The 23,128-nt window shown below is 36.9% G+C and overlaps 1 pseudogene; it reads left to right on the plus strand.

The window, feature by feature from the left end:
* The first annotated feature begins 5,967 nt into the window (after positions 1–5,967).
* On the plus strand, positions 5,968–21,086 carry LOC122156754 (annotated as a pseudogene).
* Positions 21,087–23,128: the final 2,042 nt, after the last annotated feature.

A 23,128-nucleotide genomic window follows, 5' to 3' on the forward strand; every position in this document is an offset into this window, starting at 1 on the left:
TAAAGGATATCTGGAACATTATATTAATCCAGTCTCTTCTCCTTAATAAGACAAACCATATAACTGCATCTTGAATTGCTAAATTAAGTCAGAATTTGCTTGAACAACAACCCTTCTTCCAGAAGGATTAAAGTGATAGATCTTCTAATAAACTATCAAAGTCACATACAGTTAATATCTCGATGGAACTATACAAATAGTACCATATTCCAAATCAAATTCCTCTCTCAAGTCCAAACAATTTTATATCTTGGTCACTTTTAGTTTAAACTCAAGAAGGATGATAAATCAGTCATTCAGAGCTGACATAATTCAGCTGTTCTATTACTATTCTCCTGAAAGACAGTAATGACTACAAATTTTATGGTGTCACATTTTGTTCGAAAGTCAAAGGGAACTGTTAAATATTTCATCCTTTTAAGCTTTTCTTTTCAGTCTTTCAGCTCTGTATTGAAAGTTCCCTTTTCAATGTTCAAGGGAACTCACTAAGTTTTCTATGCACACCCTAAAAACCAGCTTCATGTGTGTCTTCTGCATATAGATGACAAATAACTTGATATTAAGCTGGCGAATGGATAACAAAGGAAGTAATATTGCATAATGCTCTGTAAGTCTAAGAAAATAAGCATGCCATAGCTCATTTTCTTAATGAGGAAATGTGCTATAGCCCACTCACTCTTGGCTTATATATCCATGTTAATTAAAATTCCTTCTTTTTTTTCCACACCACATAAAGTTCAGATACTTTCAGAAGGAAGTTCAGAAGACTTAGCTATTTAACACCAACTAACAGAATTTCCTACAAAGTTAGGAAGAGATCTCTGGTGAGATGTGAATTGGCATAGAACAAGTGATCTTTTTTATGTTTTAGACTTTTCTAAAAGATTATTTTGGTGCAAAATCTTTGGGGTGTCTCATGGCACTCTGAGAGTAACTTCCCTTAAATGCTTCAAAATGTATCTATGTTCACTCAGCATAAATAAACAAAAGATTTGGACTTAAGCATGAAGCTGACCTTAATAAGTAAAATACTGAAGTAAAATACTGAAGCGCATCCCAGAGACACACAGAGCTTACTGAGGTAGACTGCCTCAGCCATGTGCTTCACATATACACAGCAGTCACACAAAACAGTCAGAGTCAAGCCCCTTTCTTCCCCTCAGACTGGCAGATACAACAGGGCATTAAGACTGCATATAAGGAAAAAGTTTTTTACAGTAAGGGTAGTGAAACACTGAAACAGAGATGCCTTAACCCTAAAGACATTCAAGGGAGGTCTGGATCAAGCTCTGAGTAATCTGATCTAGATGTAGATGTCCCTGTTCATTGCAGGAGAGTTGGAGTAAATGACCTTTAAAAGTTCTTTCCAAGTCAAACATCTCTATGACACTTTATCCTTCATACCCCCATGAGTTTGCAGAGCTCTGCAGTTTCTTCTCAGTCCAGGGCATCCCTGGTTTATGCTGGATGCTGGATAAGCATCTTATCAGCTGCTAAGTCCAGATTGATCTTTCTGGAAGCAGCACTTGTACTTTGATAGCTCACTGACTCTGTGACAGGGAGGTTTGTTTCTTGTCACTGCCTCATTTTTTGCTATGTCAGGTTAGTGTCTTAGTGTTTTGCTAAATGTTCACCCTTCTTTTCTTCTTATCATCCTGATCCAGAAATATTCAATCAGACAACCTTGCTTAAATCAATATTCACAGATTTCATCTCTTTCTTTATCAATTAGTACAGCTGTTCAGGTTCAGTTCCCATTGCTGCATCTGTTTCTTATTATCCCTGACCAGATTCTCTTTAAGGAGAGGACACTTACTTTCTACATACCCCTACAGAGATAATTGTAATGAAGGTCTAAAACATTCTGGGAATGTTTTAGTAGAACATACTGTTGTAAGTTTAGCAACAACAGCATCAATTCTCTAACAGCTATGGCTATGTGTGGTAAGGAAATATATGTTGATTTCTCCTTAGTCTTCTTATTCATTTGAAATTTTTCCCTAAAGAGACTAGGCGGTCAAATACATCAATTGAAAACAAAAGAAAACTTTAAATACCCTCTGAAAAGAATGGTGGTCCCCACTTTTTTTTCTCTTTTTTACATATTGTTGCAAATTTTGGTTTTTTTTTTGTTGTTGTTGTTGTTGTTGTTGTTGTTATTATATACAAGCACATGTAGGATTGGTTATCTTTCTGTGTTTTGTCCATGTTTAGAATACAGGGTGTTTTTAAGCTATGAGTAAATTGTAATGCTTTTCCACATTTATATACAATATCAAAAAGTTAGTTTCATCCAGAAGATCATTACTGGGTCAACATATCTCAGGACACGGGTCTGAAAATGGTTGAGCAATTACAGTGATTTTCTTTACCCACAATAGATATTCATATTAAGTAGCTTAAGTATTGTTTATTAGCTTCAGCGTTTCTATGTGAGAATAAAAATATCACTTGACATTTCTAGAGCGCCTCCTGGTTTTGAATTTCAAAGTGACCCATCAATAACAAATTTCATTAGAATCTGAAATCCCACATTTGCATAGTGAAATTTCTCCTAATTATACTAGAAGCCATCATAGAATCATACTGAGACAATGTGTACCGGTTTCGTATTATGAGCTTCCCGACTAAGCAATACAACAAAGAAACTAGCTGTTATACTTCCAAGTTAGATGTGCTATGAGCCAGAACCAGTCCAAAACTAGTTTGGCCCAACTAAAAAAATATCAAGCTGAACAGTAGGTGTAGGACATACAAGCTCACTTGTGTATTTCCTTAAGATATTTTAAGTATCTTCCAGCAAAGAGCTGGCTCACATGTAATCAACTGAACATGTATCAGGAAGAAAAACAATTGTTTGAAGATATGCATGTAGGCATGCCTTTTATGCACAGGGGAGCAGGAAATTCAAATGCATGTCATGAGTTCTAGAGAGCTTGCTAATCAAACTCCCTACTCTGACACCATTTTGGAGTTGCATTTTCTAGCTTTTTATTTCCAAGGTAAGGTCAACAATAGACTGAGCTTGTATAGACCAGAATATGCAGCCTATCTACTTTTTTCTTTTTTCTTTTCTGTTATGTTCTCCAGTGAAAAGTGCTTGTTTGTCTTTCACATGGAAACTTAAGGTGACTTCAGTTGTTATTAGAGGAAATCAAATGAATTGTATGTGAAATCAAATATAAATATATCACTATGGCAAAAAGTGAAAATATACTTTTGGTATGCAGCCAAACTGTCATTTAGGACTAGTATATTATGATTATGCTTTCTGGGTGATTTAGTATATGAAGAACTCAAAAAGCACTGAGAGCTGCACTGAGTTAATGGAAAAAAATACACGAGACTATTAGATGATGATATATTCAAATGAGGTCTGTATAAGTATTATGAGAAGACCAATCTGTATATGTATTACATATGATATGAAGTGAAATGGCAAGGCTAGCTTTAGAATGTCAATGAATATAATGTGGGATTTTATTGTCATCTACAATTTTTTCTTTTCAAAAACCCTGAAAAAATTATGTTGTAGTACTGCAAAACTTGAAAACTGGAAGTAAAACAAATCCTTGTTTAGTGCATTGAAACTGTAAAGTCCTTTACATCTGGTGGAATATTAATGTTTTTATATATTTAGAGATTCCGAGGATAAAAAGATCTGCTGTGGACAGAATTGAGGAAATGTGACCTGAATTATGCAGACTGTTGACCCATGTCAAGTAATCTTGGTATCATGCCCTTCTTTTAACATCTGTCTCAGCTACAGTACATCCTGATGTAAGGTCTTCAAATATGTTATATTGTACTGATTCCCAGATAAGCTCTTTCAGGGACTAATTACAATATTTTCTTATTTAGCAGATATTATTTAAATATGTTTACATCTAGAAGTTGGATTGTCAAATTATTTTCTTGTAGATTAAAAGCCAGCATGCTGACAGTAGTCTTTGGTTATAAGAGGTCCTTGTAGCTGTTGATCAAGTCATCTGTATGTAAAATAAATACTTCAGTTTCTAGCCATAACACATGATTTGCTTCACTTCAAATTACTATAATTCTTTTATCTAAGTTTTCTCATCAGTTTCTGAAGATTTCAGATCTCATACCGGACTCATTAGTTTAATGTACAGAGGGGATAGACTTTCAGAATTCCTACTTTTCATCTTCATGTAAGGGGATTAGAAATTTAGTAATCAGAAATTGTATTGGCCTTCAGTGCTACAGCATCAGAAGAAGATCAAAGGTTCAGCTGCTATCAACCATTACCTTAAATCATTTTTCATACTTCATATTTGTTGACAGCACCTTGAATGTATTCTTAAGCAAAAACTACACTTAAAAACTGGACCAGCTGCTAATATCAATTTAATTCTAAGAGCTATGAGACTGCAAATTATTGTGATATGATGAGAAATGTGTAATCCAACATAGTAATTAAGTGTTCTCCTTATTCTGAAGGTTAAGTAAATCTCTGTATCTCACAATAACACAAAGAGCAAACAACAATGAAACAATTAAAATTTGAATTATTAAGCATGCATAACAAAAAATAATGTAACTTCCCTAATTTTGTGCATATCGACAATAAAAGTATGAATCAATTCTGCAAAAGTTTAAGTGTAAGTATTTATTGTTATGAGAATTGTCAGCAACTTTGAAAATATTTCAATTTTTTAATATTAAACTAACGAAACTTAAAGAATATTTTTGCTTGTTTTTACCATTCTGAAAAATATCTCCTAGTGGCTGATTTTATGATTCTAAATATAAGTACCTTGACTGACTCATCATGTTTCCATTTTAAATGATACCCTAAAGATAATTCCTGTGAATGGAACACTGTCTGGGAATGCAGAATATCAAATCACATTTAGTCATGGATTTTATTGTTTCACCTTGACCAGGCTTCCAATAACTTTTAACACAAAGTCTTGAAGCCACTAGTGATATATTCTGCACAGTGTGCATCATCATACTTTCTTCATAGTAGTCTGTATAGTGCTGTGCATTTCTGGCTAAAATTGTGGTAATAGCACAGTAGTGTATTGGCTGTTGTAGAACTGCTGTGGTGCTTGCTTTTTCTCTTTCACCCTTAGAGAAAGTAAGTTGAGGATCATCAAGAAGCTGGGAGGGGACACAGACAAGTTATCTCACTCAAACTGAGCAAAAGGATATTCCATACCCTATGATCTAATTCTCAGCAATAACAGCTTTGGGAAAGAAGGAGGAAATGTGGAAGATTACAGCATTTTTCTTCCTAATTATTATGCATGCTGAGGTCCCACTTGTAGTATACAGTATATAAAAGCTGACTAACAAACACCTCCACCTGATGGAGGATCTGCCTAGGAGAGAGCCTAGGGGGAGGCAGTCACCCCCACGCCTTGAGACCTCCTCCGACAGGAAAGAAAGAAGGGTGGTCGTGGTGGGCGATTCCCTTCTCCGAAGAACGGAGGCCCCACATGCAGACCTGACCTGAGCCATTGGGAAGTGTGCTGCCTTCCTGGGGCTCAGGTCAGGGGCATAACCAGGAAACTTCCTAAGCTGGTTAGGTCATCTGACTACTTTCCATTACTCCTAGTTCAGGTGGGCAGTGATGAAATTGCTCAGACAAGCCTACAAACTATGAAAAAAGATTTAAGGGGTTTAGGGCATTTAGTTCAAGGAGCAGGAGCTCAAGTGATCTGCTCTATACCTTCAGGGGCAGTAAGAGATACTGGGCAGGATCAGAAAGAACGAGCAATGAATTATTGGCTTGGAGGCTGGTGTCAAGCCAGAAACTTTGGGTTCTTTGATCATGGGGCAGTTTACTCGGCCCCTGGCCTATTGTCGTGGAACCCACCTATCTCAAAGGGGGTAACAAATACTAGCACAGGAGCTAGCAGGGCTTATTGAAAGAGCTTTAAACTAGCTACAAAGGGGGAAGGGGACAAAACAGGCCTCAGAAGAGATGAGCCTAGGGGTATGACGCTGGAGGTGAGGCAGATGACTCGACTGAAGTGCATCTTTACCAAGCACGCAGCATGTGCAACAAGCAGGAAGATTGAAAGCGATTGTGAGTCAGGCAAATTATGACCTTGTTGCTATTACCAAAACATAGTGGGACCACTCCCATGACTGGAGTGCTGTGATAGATAGCTGTAAGACCTTCAAAAGGGATAGATGAGGAAAGATAGATGAGGTGGTGGTGTGGCCCTTTATATTAAAGACTGTTTTGATGTTGAAGAGCTTGGGGTTGGGAATGACAGAGTTGAGTGTCTATGGGTAAGGATCAGAGGGAACATATTGGTGGGGGTCTGTTACAGACCACCAAATGAAGATGAAGAGTTGGACGAAGCATTCTATGAGCAGCTCGCAGGAGTCACGCGATTGCCAGCACTTGTACTCCTGGGAGACTTCAACTTCTCTGATATATGTTGGAAATATAATACAGCACAGAGGAAGCAGTCCAGGAGGTTTCTAGACTGTGTGGAAGATAGCTTCCTTATGCAACTGGTAGGAGAGCCTACCAGGGGTGGTGCCCTGCTAGACCTGGTCTTCGCTAACAGAGAAGGATTGGTGGGAGAAATGAAGGTTGGGGACCGTCTTGGGCAGAGTGACCATGGAATTGTAAAATTCTCTATTCTTGGAGATGACCAGCAAAACTGCTTTCTTGAACTTCCAGAGGGTGGACTTTGATCTGTTCAGGGCGTTTGTAGCACGGGTCCCTTCAGAGTCGCTTCTCAAGGGTAAAGGGGTCCAGGAAGCCTGGATGCTCCTCAAGATGGAAATCTTAAAGGCACAAGAACAGGCTGTCCCTGAGTGCCGTAAGGCGAGCCATAGGGGTAGACGACTGGTGTGGATGAGACGGGAACTACTGTTGAGACTCAGGGAGAAAAAGAGAGTCTACATCCTCTTGAAGAAGGAACAGGCTACTTGGGGAGATTACAAGGAAGTAGCTAAGGTATGCAGGGAGGAAGTTAGGAAGGCAAAAGCCCAACTTGAACTCAGATTGGCCACTACTTTAAAAAACAATAAAAAATCCTTTTATAAATGTATCAACAGCAAAAGAAGAACCAAGGATAATTTTCATCCTATACTTGATGCAGCAAGGATTGTGGCCACTGAGGACAAGGAGAGGCTGAGGTCCTCAATGCCTTCTTTACCTCTGCCTTTAACAGCCAGACCAGTTATCCTCTGGGCATTTTATGTCCCAATCTGAAAGTCTGGGATGCTACTCAGAATAGACCCCCAGTGATTCAGGTGGAGACAGTCAGAGAGCTTCTCCTCCATCTGGGCTGTCACAAGTCCATTGGACCGCGTGGGCTACACCCTCCGGTGCTGAGGGAGCTGGTGGGGGTTATTGCCGAGTCCCTCTCGGCCATCTATCAGTGCTCCTGGTTAACTGGAGAGGTCCCAGAGGACTGGAGGCTCGCTGATGTGACTCCCATCTTCGAGAAGAGCCGTAAGGAGGATCCGGGGAACTACAGGCCTGTTAGCCTGACCTCAGTACCGGGGAAAGTAATAGAGCAAATAAACTTGGGTGAGATTGCACAGCACATGCGTGGTGTCCAGGGGATCAGGCCCAGCCAGCACGGATTCATGAATGGCAGGTCGTGCTTGGCCAACCCATCTCCTTCCATGACTGGGTGACCAGACTGGTAGATGAGGAAAGGGCTGTTGATGTAGTCTACCTAGACTTCAGCAAAGCCTTTGACACGGTCTCTCACAGGCTGTCTCACTCCAATTTATAGGAGGGAGATGAGGTTCTTTTAATATCTGTATACCCAGCATGAGATTAAGAAACAATGGTTCGTATGTCAGTCCAACCAGTTTATTACAAATCTATCCTACACAGGCTTCTTCTGGGGAAACTGGCTGCCCGTGGCCTGGACAGGTATACATTCCTTTGGGTAAGAAACTGGCTAGTGCCCAATGGGGAGTGGTTAATGGAGTTAAGTCCAGCAGGTAACCCATTTCAAGTGGTGTCCCCCAGGGGTCAGTACTGGGGCCCATCTTGTTTAATATCTTTACTGATGACCTAGATGAGGGGATTGAGTGTACCCTCAGTAAGTTTGCAGATGACACCGAGTTGGGTGGTGGTGTAGATCTGCCTGAAGGTAGGGAGGCCCTTCAGAGGGATTTAGATAAGCTGGATTGCTGGGCTGAAATGAATGGGATGATGTTCAACAAGGTCAAGTGTTGTGTCCTGCACTTTGGCCACAACCCCATGCAGCGCTATAAGCCTGGGGACAAGTGGCTGGATGACTGTGAAGAGGAAAGGGACTGGGGGTGTTGGTTGATGCTCAGCTGAACATGAGCCAACAGTGTGCTCAGGTGGCCAAGAGGGCCACGGCATCCTGGCCTGCATTAGAAATAGTGTGGCCAGCAGGAGCAGGGAGGTGATCATCCCCCTCTACTCAGCACTGGTGAGGCCGCACCTCGAGTACTGTGTTCAGTTTTGGGCCCTTCACTACATGAAAAGACACTGAGGCCCTGAAGCGTGTCCATAGAAGGGCAATGAAACTGGTGAGGGGTCTGGAGCACAAGTCCTATGAGGAGTGGCTGAGGGAGCTGGGATTGTTCAGTCTGGAGAAGAGGATGCTCAAGGGAGACCTCATTGCACTCTACAACCTCCTGAAGGGAGGTTGTGGTGAAGAGGGGTTTGGCCTCTTCTCTCAGGGCAACAAACAGGACCCGAGGAAATGGCTGCAAGTTATATCAGAGGAGGTTTAGATTAGACATGAGGAAAAACTTTTTCTCTCAGAGTGGTCAGACACTGGAATGGCTGCCTAGGGAGGTGGTGGAGTCGCTGTCCCTGGCAGTGTTCAAGAGATGTCTGGATGAGGAGCTGCGAGATATGATTTAGTAGCTTGTGATAGAAATGGTAATGAGAAGACAGTTGGACTAGATGATCTTACAGGTTGTTTCCAACCTTGTGATTCTATGATTCTATGATTCCATGACCTTCAGTTGCTAAAATCACATGGAAAGAAAACAGTCTGTCACAGTATCTTTGCCAGTCAAGTAATCTAAAAACAAACTTTAGCAAATCCTATCTATGTTATCTTTGTCCAGATGGATACTGTGTCCCACCTATGAGAAATTTTCTTGAATAATAGCAAATGTAACCAATGGGTATAACCAGTGATCTGTGCAACTAGCAGTTTAAAGAATATAGACATAGGAATGAGACCATCATGAAGCCTATTTCTCACTCTTGCAATGAATTTGCAAAAAGCTTGTGCCAGTTTCTGTATCAATATTATTTTATAATGCAGAGAAGACATAGAAAAACTTCATATAATATAATGCTAAAAAGAGAATCTTATGAATACAATATTTCTCCACTAAGGGTAGACCTTTGACACCATACAGAAATGCATGTTAGAATTATGCACTGAATGGTGAACATAATGAGAAACACTATTCAGCTGCCTGGCTTTCTCATTATTTATTACATGCTTTATTATATTTATATAGAAACCACGTTTCATTACTTTACATGAGTCTATACACACAGGAAAATACCTATATATATCTATAATATGTCTTCAGACCTACATACATACAGACCTTACACATATACGTGTATATATATATATATATACTTTTATATATCTATGTAAAGTATGCAAATATCCTTCCTTTTTTTGGCACACACAATATGGCTGTCTGTTTAGTACACATTCCAGAAAAAGAGATCAATCAGGGTTCCACTCCAAATCCAGAATAAACATCAATAACAAAATTCCACCCCAGATTGAGACATAACCTCTGTCAAACGCATAAACAAACAACACAAAAGAGAAACTTAAAAAAATAATAATCATGTAAACCTTAAAGAAGCAGAGATTTCTGAAAAGACTTCCATCTTCTAACTTGATGCCTAGATTTCATACAGCATTCTGATTCAAATATTGCTAGCATTCACCTTTTCCACTGCTGGAAATATTACAAAGAGAGTCTAGCAAAGGTTTAAACACTAATCTAGTTCATATGGACTTTTAAACCTTAACCTTGAATTTAGTTTAAGACCAAACTCACTGAGTTAAATTTGAACATCTGGAATATCTACCTGTCATCCAGAGAAGACTATCCCTAAGTAGGGAATCATTCTCCCTCAAAATTTTTGTCTTTTGAGGTGGGACTGGTTTATTGCAGTTTTTCACTTCTCACAGAGTCACAGAATGGCCAGGGTTGGAAGGGACCTCAAGGGTCATGACTCTCCAACCCCCCTGCAGGGCCACCAACATCCCCATTTAATAGTAGACCAGGCTGCCCAGGGCCCCCTTCAGTCTGGCCTTGAACACCACCAGGGACGGGGCGTCCATAACCTCTCCAGCCAGCCTGTTCTAGTACCTCACCACTCTCATAGTGAAGAACTTCCCCCCTGACATCCAACCTAAATCTTCCCTCCCTCAACTTAAAACCATTTCCCCTTGTCCTGCAGTTATCAACCTTTTCAAAGAGTTGATTCCCTCCTGTTTGTAGGCTCCCTTTTGGTTACTGAAAGGCTGCAATGAGGTCACCCCGCAGCCATCTTTTCTCCAGGCTGAACAAGCCCAGCTCCCTCAGCCTGTCTTCATAGGGGAGGTGCTCCAGTCCCCTAATCATCTTTGTGGCTCTTCTGTGGACCCTCTCCAACAGCTCTGTCTTTCTTGTACTGGGTCATATCCCTACTTTTCTCATATAGATGAGGAGAAAAAAAAAAAAAGAAACAAATAAAATAGAATAAAAGAAAAAAGCATATGGACGAGGCAATATTGAGTTTGGAATAATGTATATTTTTTAAATTTCTACAAGTGAAAATAGTCTCTTTTTTGGAGAACTGAAATATCTGGAGGCAAGAACAAAATAGACAAATAGATCATGCAATATTTTCTTCTCCAATTATGCAGAGAAGGTTGATTATTTTTCTCCTGTGTAAATATAACTTATGGTTAACCACAGGCTTGAATCCATTTTAGAAATAAAATGTTACTCTATTCAACTTTCTGTGGGATTTTATGTGACTATTTCTCTTTAATATCACCACTAACAATGTATTTTCACTGGTTCTTTTTTTTCCATATTGTTGAATATATTATGATCTGTTAAAACCTAAACTATTTCTCAATAATTGCCCAGTTTTCTTAAGAGATTAGAGCCAAGGTCTAGAGCAGAATTTTTAGAAAGCCAAAATAATATTGCATGTTTGCTTTTTTGTCTCATTTTATCAAGATACAAGGTGTGCTGGATTTGTCACCTAAATAAAATAGAGCTTTTCTCAAGATATACTCATTGCTATATTCCAGCTGGCATATTTTGCTGGTCTTGTGAAATTTTAATCTGAAAACTCTTTTGCACTGACACATCTCTAATTATATTAAAGTTCTACTTTCCAAATAAAGGTGTAAATTAACCGACATTAACACAGACCCCTTTCGGACTTGGCTGGAGTGTATTCTCAACCTAGCATGTCAAACTTGTCACTACGGTGAGCTGTTTTTATTTCTGTTTGTCTTAGTGAAATGTCTAAATTTTCTACCACAAATAATAGGAATAAACTACAAAACTTCCTAATTGGCAATACCAAATATAACATGCCTAGACTACTGTTTATCATTGTACAGCATCAAGCTTTTTTGACACATTTATATAATACAAATATTTGTATGTAGTTTCTGCTTTGAGAAGAATAGGTCATGTATGCTTATAAATATTCTAGATATGGCCTTATGCCTCATAAGTACATAACAAGCATTCTTGTACAATTATTTTGATAATTAAATATTCTACCAAGTTGCATTCCAAAAGCAGCCTTTGTTATTGTTTCCACGAGCAACCCAATATCCTGTTACAATTGGCTTTGTCAGAGATTATTGAACCTCATGCTTAATGCAAAATGTAGCTGCAAAATGTAGCTGAAAGAAATGAAACAAATACAGAATCTGTTTTGCCAATTAACTATTCCATTTCTATAGAAACTAGGAAGCCTTTCTACTTCATTCAAGACAGTATGTTAGAAAATAGGAATATTTTTGAGCTACTATCAAAGAAAACGTGTTGCTCATATTCCTTTATATCTACAAAACTAATCTATAATCTTCATAGTGTGTCACATAGAACTGTGAATGGATAGTAAGCCTACACAGTTTTGCCTCAGATTTAACAAATATTGGATCTTTCTAGTTTCTGTGTAGTGGTTGAAGGGAAAGTTCTATGATTCTTACACTATCAAATAGAATTAATTAAAACAGTAACAGCAAGTTAGCATGTAAAGATAAGATATACAACTCTTCAGACAGACTCAAAGCCTTACTAAAGGCAAAAGAGAAATATTAGGATGTTAAAATGATGCAAATAGATCTTTCCTAAGAAAATAGGAAAGCTGTGAAGTTGCTAGGGAAGAAAATCAGACAGGAAATCTAACATGTTTTGAAAGATTTACACGTTTCTAACACACGTTTTGAAAGACTTAAACATTTCTAACACATTTCTTATTTTTTTATTAGATGACGCTTAAGGAAAAAAAAAAAAAAAAAAAAAAAAAAAGGCAGTCCTGGACTTCCTTATATTTAATTTGGATTCTTCATTTTTCCAGAAAAAGAGTTTATCAAGGATGCATTAGATTGTTAAACTGTATTCCAGCCGATGTGGGATCATGGCATGACCAAACCTGAGAAGACCTAGACAAAAGAAATAATCTGGAAGGCAGTTAGTTTTGAATATTTAAAAATCATGGAAGGTACATTTCTTCGCCAGTAGCTGGTCTATAATTCTAAGCTCTGGTCTTTGTAAGTCTTAATGCCTAGTTTTCATTGAAAAACAAGACTTGAGGATTTCTTTTTCTCATTATTTACCTTTATTTATTTTTTATTTTAATTTTATGGTGAGGTTTGAAAGTATAATTTCTCTACTTTGTGATTTAGAAGTAATTTTTCTTAGAACTTACTTAAAAGCAAGTTCTTTCTCAGAAGTAATTAGTATCCTAGAAATTCACTCTGCTTTCATTGTACTCTTGAAAATACAGAAGAAACTTCTATTAACTGTAAGCTATTGCAACATTCTTTGAAAAAAATATGTATCCTATGAATCAGTGGAGAAAATGAGGGAATTTTGTTTGTCTCTCTGCCAGTAAAGTAATAAAAAATATAAGTGCAATTCCGTGAAAGCTGATTCAGAATGTCCAGGATAGAAAATTACAGCTGTGTGTCATAGATTTACTGAGAAGGTATCTTAATGGAAAAATTATCTCAAATATGGAAAAGCACACCTATCTCAGGGCATGTAGCATGATGTTCATTTGTAAATTGCAAATAAATAAACCAAAAGGAAAGCTTTATGCAAGTTTGTTAAGTTTCTAGTGCCAATAGTTATACCACTAAATACTTGCATAAATAAATTCCAGAACTCTAAACTAAGAGGCAAGAAATGTCAAAACAATAAATGCTGCAAAGAGAGTGTTAAGGGAAAAATAGCAACATCATTGATTTGTAAAAACAAGCAAAATTTTTCTATCTAAATAACACAGATAATTTGTCCTTTCAAGCTTTGCAAGCAACAATCTCCAGATTCTGACAAGGTTGCAAACAAACTTTTCCTTGGTAATAATTCATTTAAAAAATATTTTAAACAAACACAGGAAAAATAACACATTGTGCTCTGTTGCAGGAAAATCAAAGCAAAAGCAAACGAGACCAAAAATTGTGGAAGTTTTTTTTTTAAGGATATGAGTTTTAGATCCAGTGGGGTGAGTTTGCAAACAAAGCTGGAATATGAAGACATGGATGTCTGAAGAGATGGGTTACAGGAAAAAGAAACAGATTCATTATCTGTATAATAGCACTGTTATCAATGGCTCTAGCTTTAGTCCTTGGGCTATGATTTATTTCTCCGTTCCTAAGGATGTAAGTGACTCCTCTATACGCATGGTTAGCTTTTTCCTTTCTCTCTCAAATTCTGAGTCTCCTTCCTATTTCTCCAAAGTCTATATTCATAATTCATCCACTACCAATATGTTCCTATAGTCTTCCATCAGACAAAACACTTATTCTTCTCCTTCTCTCTTCTCTTCCAAAGCTTACTGTTTTTGTTTGTGTTGGTTTTTTTTTTTTGTTTTGTTTTTGTTTCTGTTTTGTTTTTTTGTCTGTCTTGAGCTTCTTTCCTCATTTTTGAAGACTGGACATTCATACATGGCTGGCCATGTGAGGGATTACTAATTATTTGAGTAATTAATCTAGTTCATCACTCTCCTAGGGTATAAACTGATAGAAGTTCATCTGTTTCAAAAGAAAAAAAAAAAAACACTTCTGATTCTTGTTCATTCCCTGGATTCCCTGGAAGCAGGGAAATATATTTTTGGCTCTATCTGTAGCTACTTCTTTCTTAAAGCACATTAGCTTGTATAGAAATATGTCCATACTGATGCAACACAGAATATCTACAGAATATCTAATCTAGCTTGGGAATACCAGTTCTCTCCACTATAAGAATATTTACTAAACAGCTTCAGGACTCGGACAAACGACCATGTCATCAAAATCACTTGAGCTAATTAATTGGCCATGTTCTTTGCTTATCTCTGACAAATGCAATGTGAATTGATATCTCAATGAAAATTTAAGACATGATTTCTCAGTTTGGTACAACCAGATACCAGATTTTTTAATTCAGCCAAGTATATCAGCTGAAATAAACCAGACATTACTAGCCTCAGCCTTCAGACTATACTTTGTATAGGTAGAGACCTAAAAGTTGTCAGTTCATAAAACAACCATATAATTGCAGCCCCAAATTCCCCCAAAAACACTGTCGTGATTTTGTGATGTCTGGAAGTTTTTGAGCCAAGGTTGGCTATTATAACCCAGGTATCTAAGTCATTCATAAAAATACTGATACAGCAGAGCGTTCCCTAGCAGTATAGATCTTTAAAGAATGGAATACTTCACAAGGTACTATCCAATCCTTCGCATGGATTTCCTGCTTATGGATGCATTCCATACTTGTCGTATCAGATACCACAGGAGAACTCTTGTAGATATTTTGTACCTTCCCTCTTCAATTTCTCCTTATGAACAAACAAGTATAACTTGTACAAGATGCCTTTATAACATCCACAAGAAAAAAATCATACCCTTCAAGTAGATAACTGTTTTGAGAAACACAGAATTCTGTTCAGATAAGTGATGAGATTATCTAAATGAATAAGTTAACCCAAAAAAGAATCTTTCTTGAGCAATAAGGAATAGAATAGCTGTGTATTCAAGGAAAGCTTTCATTTCTCAAGGACATCTGAGGTATTCTGTCCCAAGATAGTAAATAAAAATGAAAAAGATATTGGCTATGAAAATGAAATTATCATTTTTCAACATTGATTATAAGGCAGGAAATACACTTGAATGCATTTTCTTCAATAGTCAGCCTTGCCTTAATAGTTTAAATGTATTGATAACCATAGCAGAAGATGGTTTCAAATCCAACATCTTTTCCACTAATGAAGAAAATAGAGATGTTGACTATAAATAAATAAATAAACAAATAGAGCTTTATCAAACAGCAGGGGGCAACCAAACATAAATCAAAATAAAAAAGCTTCTTTACAAACCAGATGAAACATAACATAGTATATTACTACCTGAACATTCTGTTTGTGTTACTGAATGTTTTATGAGCAGATAAGAATATAATGGGTATGTTTTGGAGAGGAAGAGAAAGCAGAATTTTTCATGTAACCTACAAAAGTATTTGAGCAGAAGTATATACAGTCTGTGATACATGAGAAACTGAAATAAAGAAATCTTTCAAAGTTTTTGACTGGCTACAAGTTTTAGGTCAGCAAATGTCTTCAAGTGTCTGTAAACTGAATGATACGAAAATTCTATGGAAATAAGAAAAGTTTGGTTTCCTCAAAAAAAAAAAGCACATTATAACTTACCGCTTTTTTACTGCAGCATATGTTTAATGTATGTAATTACATTTTTTCTCATTCTTCTTATTTATATAAAACAGTGCAGTACTTAAACATTTGGGAGCCTTACTTATCAAAAGCGCTAACTAGTTTTGAATTTAAATGCAGTTATCCGTATATGTAGCAACTCATTTTCACAGCACATATTTAAAAGTTAAAATGTGTAATTGTACATTTTGTCATTCACATAAAATAATACTCATGTCCTTAACTTACTAAGACACTGAGTGTTTAACATATATTGTTATGTCATATAGTTGCTGTGTGTAATTTATGCTAGAAAGTTTTAGGTTTGTAATGTCAGACCTTTAAAAAAGATGCTTTCACTGATGGTGCATACATACTGTTTGTCAGAAGCACAAATGGTGAAATATATTTATAGTAGGAGAAAGGGAGGCATTTACATGTAAGAGTGTTAAAGCCTCCCCATGAAGAAAAAAGTAATTATGTCAATCACTGCGCCCATTTTAGCAGATGTATTCCAAGGGAAAGTTTTGTTGGCTGTGAAATCTATTAAAATGCTTGAGAACAAAAGCTGACCACTGCCAAATGCCAAAGCAGTTATCAGCAACGTTTTGTACTAGATAGTTTCCTAAATTTTAAATGCTTTTCACTACACCTAGCACTTATTTTGTAACAGCCTTTTCTGCCTACAAGTACCAGAAAGTCTATACATATTTTTTTAAACATATCATTAGTATGATAAAATAAAATTAAAAAAAAAAAAAAAAAACAATTTCCCTATGCAACTTCTCTTTATTCACTCTGGCAAACTAGTTAGGTCCCACAGCTCCTGGGTTAGGCTTCACGGAGAGCTCTGCCATGACAAGCAGCAGCAGCACCAGTTGGACACAGCAGTGAGCCTTGGAAGTTCTGGCAGATGGAGCATTGCTTCGCTGCCACTCCTGGAGTGAGAAAGATGAGAAGCTCCAGCAGGTTCTTTCATTTCATAGAAATAATAGAAAATCCCAGAATGGAAGGAACCTCGGAGAGCATCTGTTCCAACCTTTCATGATAAATGAAGATTGTCTAACAACTTGCCTAGCTGAACCTTGAAGTCTCAAGTAGAATCTTGGGATAGTCTCAAGTAGAATCTTACAATCAAAAATTTCCTTTTTTTTCCTGGCAGAATATCTCCTGATGCAACTTTCACCCATTGTCTCTTGTTTTCCATGTGGCTCCCTGTTAAAAAGGAGTTTTCATCTTCTCTGTAGTCAACCTTTAATAACAGAGCACAGAGATAAGATCTCCCCTGAGCTTTCTTTTCTCTAGACTGTATAAATACATTCTCTCAACCTCTATTCACATGACAGGCCACATGACAGCCATCTGATCATCTTAGTGGATCTTCTTTGGACCCTCTTCAGTCTGTAAACATTTTTGTTTCTGCTATTGTCCTTTCAAAAATTATTAGAAGTTTTAGCATTAAAAATAACAAAAAACAAGACCTCCATAAAACGCAACTAGAATAATTTCAATTATAAAATATTTTTCACAATTTTATTTTGTATAATTATTTAATGCAGTTATTATTATGATGTCTTAATATTTAATATCTAGATGGATACATAAAGTATAATAAAGTCCCTGGAAGGGACTTTGAGCAACCTCGTGTAGAGCGACATGTCTCTGCCCATAGCAGTGGGACTGGAAGTAGGTGGTCTTAAAGGCACCTTTCAACCCAAACCATTCTATGATTATATAAAAGATTTGAATAAATATTTTTTTATTATTAAAAAGATCAGCTAAAGATTTTAACCCTGTGAGGCAGCGAATTAGAAGTTATGCTGCCACTGCTATAACAGGAAGGACTGTATACATTTCCAGAGAATTTGGATGATGCCCTGTGAAAACAAGGGTTAGAAAACAGACTCAGTGATGCTAACATTTCATAATTATTTTAGTAATGAAAGGATAATTTATAAGAATATAAGTTGCAAAATATAAATAATGTCATAAATAATGAAAGGAGAGGAACTCATAGGTGTTGCACAATATCAAAGTTTAAGGAGTATTTAGAGAATCACACAGAATCACAGAATCACAAGGTTGGAAACGACCTGCAAGATCATCTAGTCCGACCACCGAGTATTAGAGTAATTATTGTCTGCAGTCAAAAGTTGCTCTCAATGTCCTTTTCTATAGTAATACGTACTTAAATGTTTCTGACAGTATATCTGTGGTAGCTAATAGCAAATACAGTAACTTTTACTATGTTCTAGACATAGTAGGTGCTATTCTAAGTAGTGTCTGCGATATGTCACAAACATTTAATGTTATATTTTATATTCTGCTAGAAAGCTCTAGTGTTGTCATATTACATATTTAGCTTCTAAAATTGATTGATAGCTCCAGAGAAAAGAATATATGGTATTACATTTATCTGAGTCAATGTTTTTCTCAATACAGTGAAGTAAATGAAAATAAAGTGTTTAAATCTACTGCTTATGATAAAGAAGACTAAATCTTATTCTAATGAGTGTGAAATACAACTTGTCATGTTCCTTTCACTTTGTAGAAATGCTACCACAAGGCTTAGCCAGTTAAGTCTAATATGTTGACATTTATTTTTGCTGCAATAAATGTTAGGATTATATTTTTGCATTAAATTCTGGCATTTTAAAAGATCACGCTGACAAGTAATTTATTCTTCAAATCATACTGGTTTGTTTTTACTTTCTGAATATGGATTTGGCCATGTGTCTCCAAGGCACAGTACAAAGCATATTTCATATGTTTTGCAACCTATTAGTTTGATTTAAATCCACTTTTTCTGTCAGGATTTATGCAAGCCTTTCTTGATGCTATTTGCTCTGAATTATTGCCCAGAAATAATCACACTGAATCCAATTTCACACAGGCTGTGGGGCCTATGAGGTCTGTCACTGTAAAGCTCTAAAGCTTTTAAATTTTTTTTCAATGGAGAAGATTCTTCAAATTTGTTTAATATACAGCACTTTCTTGTTTTATTTTCACATTTACTCCTTCCCCTCGAAGTGTGAAGAATTCGATTGCATGCACTAAGTATATATAAGTCTATAAGGAAGGAGAAAATTATACTTTTTTTAAAGGAACTGTGTTATTCAAAAGTGCAAAATAAATAAAGAGCCAATATACCATTAAAACTGCATCCTTTCAAATGTGTTTACACTTCCAATACATGTGTAATCTTTCGACATATTTTTGCATATCTGTATGTCAATGTTCAATGGTCTGAAACTGAAAAGTACTCTTTGCAAAGAAAGAGGAAAGAAATGGTTATTAAGAAATGGTTGTACAATTTTTTTCCCTTCAAATATCTCATTCACAAGTGACCTCTCCAAAATGGTTCACAATCTTCTATTTTCCAAAACTTAACAAAAACCATTGTAATATTCTACTGGTTAATTTGCATAGCCAAGCATGTATTACTAGCTCAGAGGCACATTTTCATCCTGACTATTTCTAATTAATTCCTTCTACTTCATCTTCATTTAGCACAGTTACATACATGTGCTAGCACTACATGCTCTGCAGGAGGCTTTTTTATCCTCACCATTAAAAGAAATAAACAACTCCCTGCAAAAATGAAAGTAAACAAAGGAGGTTTCTTTATTATTATTATTATTTCTCTTCATTTTTCTTTTGTTCGGAAATCTTTTTAATTTTTAATCAAATACCTACAGATTGCCTGATTCTTTATTGTAAATCAGTGAAGTCGTCAATCAATAGAGAATCAAAAAATATGACATTTCTCTGAAGGATGCACAGTACTTACTTATTCACTACAGAAGTAGCTTGACAACACAGTTTACACCTATTTCCAAAAGCCTTGACCTTAGAATCAGGCTGCACGAAGTCTAAACAACCTTTAAAATAAAAAAGCAAGCAACCAAACACACAAACTCAAGCATCATTTACAACTCTTATAGTGGTGAGCAGGCTAGGGAAAGAAAGACATGACAACACTAGAAAATTAGGAATTAGAAGAAAAGCGGTATAAGCTCCAGAATTAAGTCAGTTTTCTGTGTCTGCACATACAATCTGGATGGCTGTAGTAATTAGCTTTTGAAGAAAGTCTCCACATACTACATGTTGATTTAGTCTAAATCAACTTTAGGACACTAGAATCACAGAATTGCAGAATGTAAGGATTGAAAGGGACCTCTGGAGATTATCTAGTTCAACCCTGCTGAGAAAACATCTTACCTACAGTAGGTTGTACAAGAAAACATCCAGGCGGGTTTTGAGTATGTGCAGAAAAAGTGACCACAGCCTCTCTGGGCAGTCTGTTTCAGTACTCTGTCACCCTCAAAGTTAAGGTTTTCCTCATGTTTGTATGCAACTTCCTATGTTTGAGTTTGTGCCTGCTGCCCTTTATTTGTTCGCTGGGCAGAACAAAAAGAGCCTGACCCAACCCTCGTGAGATATGCCCTGTGTATACTCATAAGTGTTCATAGGATCCCTTCTTAATCTTCTCTCTTCAAGGCTGAGCAGTCCCAAGTTTCTCAGACTTTCTCATAAGGAGATGCTCCAGGCCGTTAATCACCTTTGTAGCCTTCCGTTGGACTTTCTCCAGCGGTTCCCTGTCTTTCTTGAACTGGGGAACCCTGCTCTTGTCTGTGGGAAGGATGATATTAAGCAGAAAGCTAATGTGCTTTATCTTCACAGATACTTAAGAACTGACAGGTTTGTTTTTCTGACCTCTTCTGCAGCATCCCCTGATTTGTTCTCATATTACTGTGCTAAGGAGACAGTTTACATCAGAAAATATCGTGAAGTGTCCCCAGAGTCAAACTCAGTGGAAAGATGGAGCAGGTCACAGCACATGATACTACTGGAAAACTGTGAAAGACTAGAATTCAAGTTTCTATACATTGATCTTTATATGGTCAAACATAGGGAAAAATCATTTACTGCACTCCTTTCAGTGCTTGAAGGGAGCTTATAATCAGAAGGCAGAGACCAACTCTTTACACTGTATGATAGTGATATGACAAGAAGAAAAGGCTTTAAACTAAAAGAGGGGAGATTCAGGTTAAATGTCAGGTGGAAATTCTTCACTATGAGGGTGCTGAAACACTGGCACAGGCCGCCCAGCGAAGCTGTGGGTGCCCCATCCCTGGAGGTGTTCAAGGCCAGGTCGGATGGAGCCCTGAGAAGCCTTATCTAGTGGTTGGCAATCCTGTCCATAGTAGGGGGATTGGAACTAGATGTTCTTTAACTTTTCTTCCAACCCAAGACATTCTATGTTTCTATGCTAGCAACAGATATCCCATAGCACTGACAGCAAACATGAAGATTATATAATGACTGGTCTATCAACAAGCGTTACTTTGTTTTCACAGTGTGTTAGACCTTTTCATGTGCCATACTGGGAACTCACTCTTCTGTTAACTTTCATGATACCTGTGATTTCCAAGGTCTCTTGAGAAACAAAGCACAGAACTTCCCATAATGTTTTATACATTAGTAGATATCTGACTGAGGTTTAGTCACACTAGAAAACAATTTGCTTGTTTTTATCCTGTTCACTGATACAGATCAGTGTACATCAATCACCAGCCCTCTTCAGAAGAATATCATCACTCAGCTAAAAGGACTAAACTCATTCAGATCAGAAAACCAGAAGAAATATTTCTGTTGAAAGTCATGCATTTGTTATTTCACTTCTAAGATATCACACAGATATAATTTGATTATTTTGGTTTTGTGTCATAGTTTCTCAAACCGGGTATGTTCCTCCCTTTGCATAAGAGCATATATAAATACATCTTGATCCTGCTACAGATTGACTAACCAATCTATGTATGTAAATAATGAATTGACACTAACATGGAACATAATTTACTCTAGTTCCTATGCGTTTCTTTCTGTGGTCTTTGAATCAGGCTACTGGTTTTACAGATTTACTGCAGGCATTTATATTTTGATAAGAATTCTTTGAAATTACCCCAAACTGAGATTAGGCCAAGATCTCCACTAACAATTGAAGCCATGCAATGAAGAAGAGCCATCTCTTGTGAGATCATATATATTCCAAAATCAGTAGAAGCAAAAAATGCAACAAAAGCTTCAGGATGCTTTTGATGCATTTTGCCTAGAGCTAGTTCTGCTGAAGTAAGTTCACCACGCTTTTTTTCTAGGAGGATTACACAAAGATTATACTGGTAGCTGACATAATCTCTAAACTTCAAGGAATGGAAGACAGCAGACGATAAGAGGGAATTATAACTATATGCACGGCACACAGCTATTTAGCCAGTTAGTGTTCTAAGCTGTGCTGATGCACAGTACTTATTTTGTCCAACATGCAGAAGTTTGACACACTACTTGCTGAAATTAAATAGACTGCTCTTGTCCCAGTTGTCACATTTTTTTCAATTCCCTCTGAACTGCAGCTCTGATATCTGGCATATTAACCACACTCCTTATAAAGTAATATTTACAGGGTGAAATCTATGTCATTGTCTGGATTATTGATTAAGATACTGAGCACTATTTGTCCCGACACTGACTCTTGACAGGTCCTTGTTGTTAATGGTATATGCAATTGAAGGCACACAGGTAATTTCATAGCTTTAAGTTCTGACTGAGAGATTTTTTTCTGAGGAGTCGGCTGTCACACAGAGAGCTAGATAGAGATTTTAAGTCATTTTTATATGTTAAATATGTGAAATGGCAATATCATGTCCTTAGTAAAACTTACAAATCAAACCACGTAACCTTGAGTGGAGTACACATAACTTCAAGTGGGCACCCACACTCAGCAAATTAGGAGAGAATATAAATCAGATGAGGTTAAAAAGGAATCCATCCTCCTCACAAATGATGACAACATGTACCTCCTTTTGTGTTACTACAGTTCTCTAAATCTGTATTCTTTCTCGTATCTTTACTGCTTTTCTTTTCTTTTTGTATAAAGCACATTCCTGACATTATCAACACAGCATCCAGTCTTAGGCACTTATGATTACCACGTACTCAACAAGCAGAATATTCAATAATTACCCATATATATTACTTTCTCACCATTCATCAATAGTAAATTATGATACTATTGTTGAATATTAATAAATCATTTAACACACACTTTCTGTTGAGGTATTTGTGGCTAGGTTCCTACTCCAGATATATGATAAAGAAGGAAAAGGAAAATAAAAGAGACACTTACCTAAGCTCTCATATCTTCCATCCTCACTCACAAAGCTGCGT

The sequence above is a fragment of the Centrocercus urophasianus genome, unplaced genomic scaffold, assembly GCF_019232065.1.
Source record: "Centrocercus urophasianus isolate 14NV4802_14NV808 unplaced genomic scaffold, USGS_Curo_1.0 seq_13, whole genome shotgun sequence".
NCBI classification, from domain to species: Eukaryota; Metazoa; Chordata; class Aves; order Galliformes; family Phasianidae; genus Centrocercus; species Centrocercus urophasianus.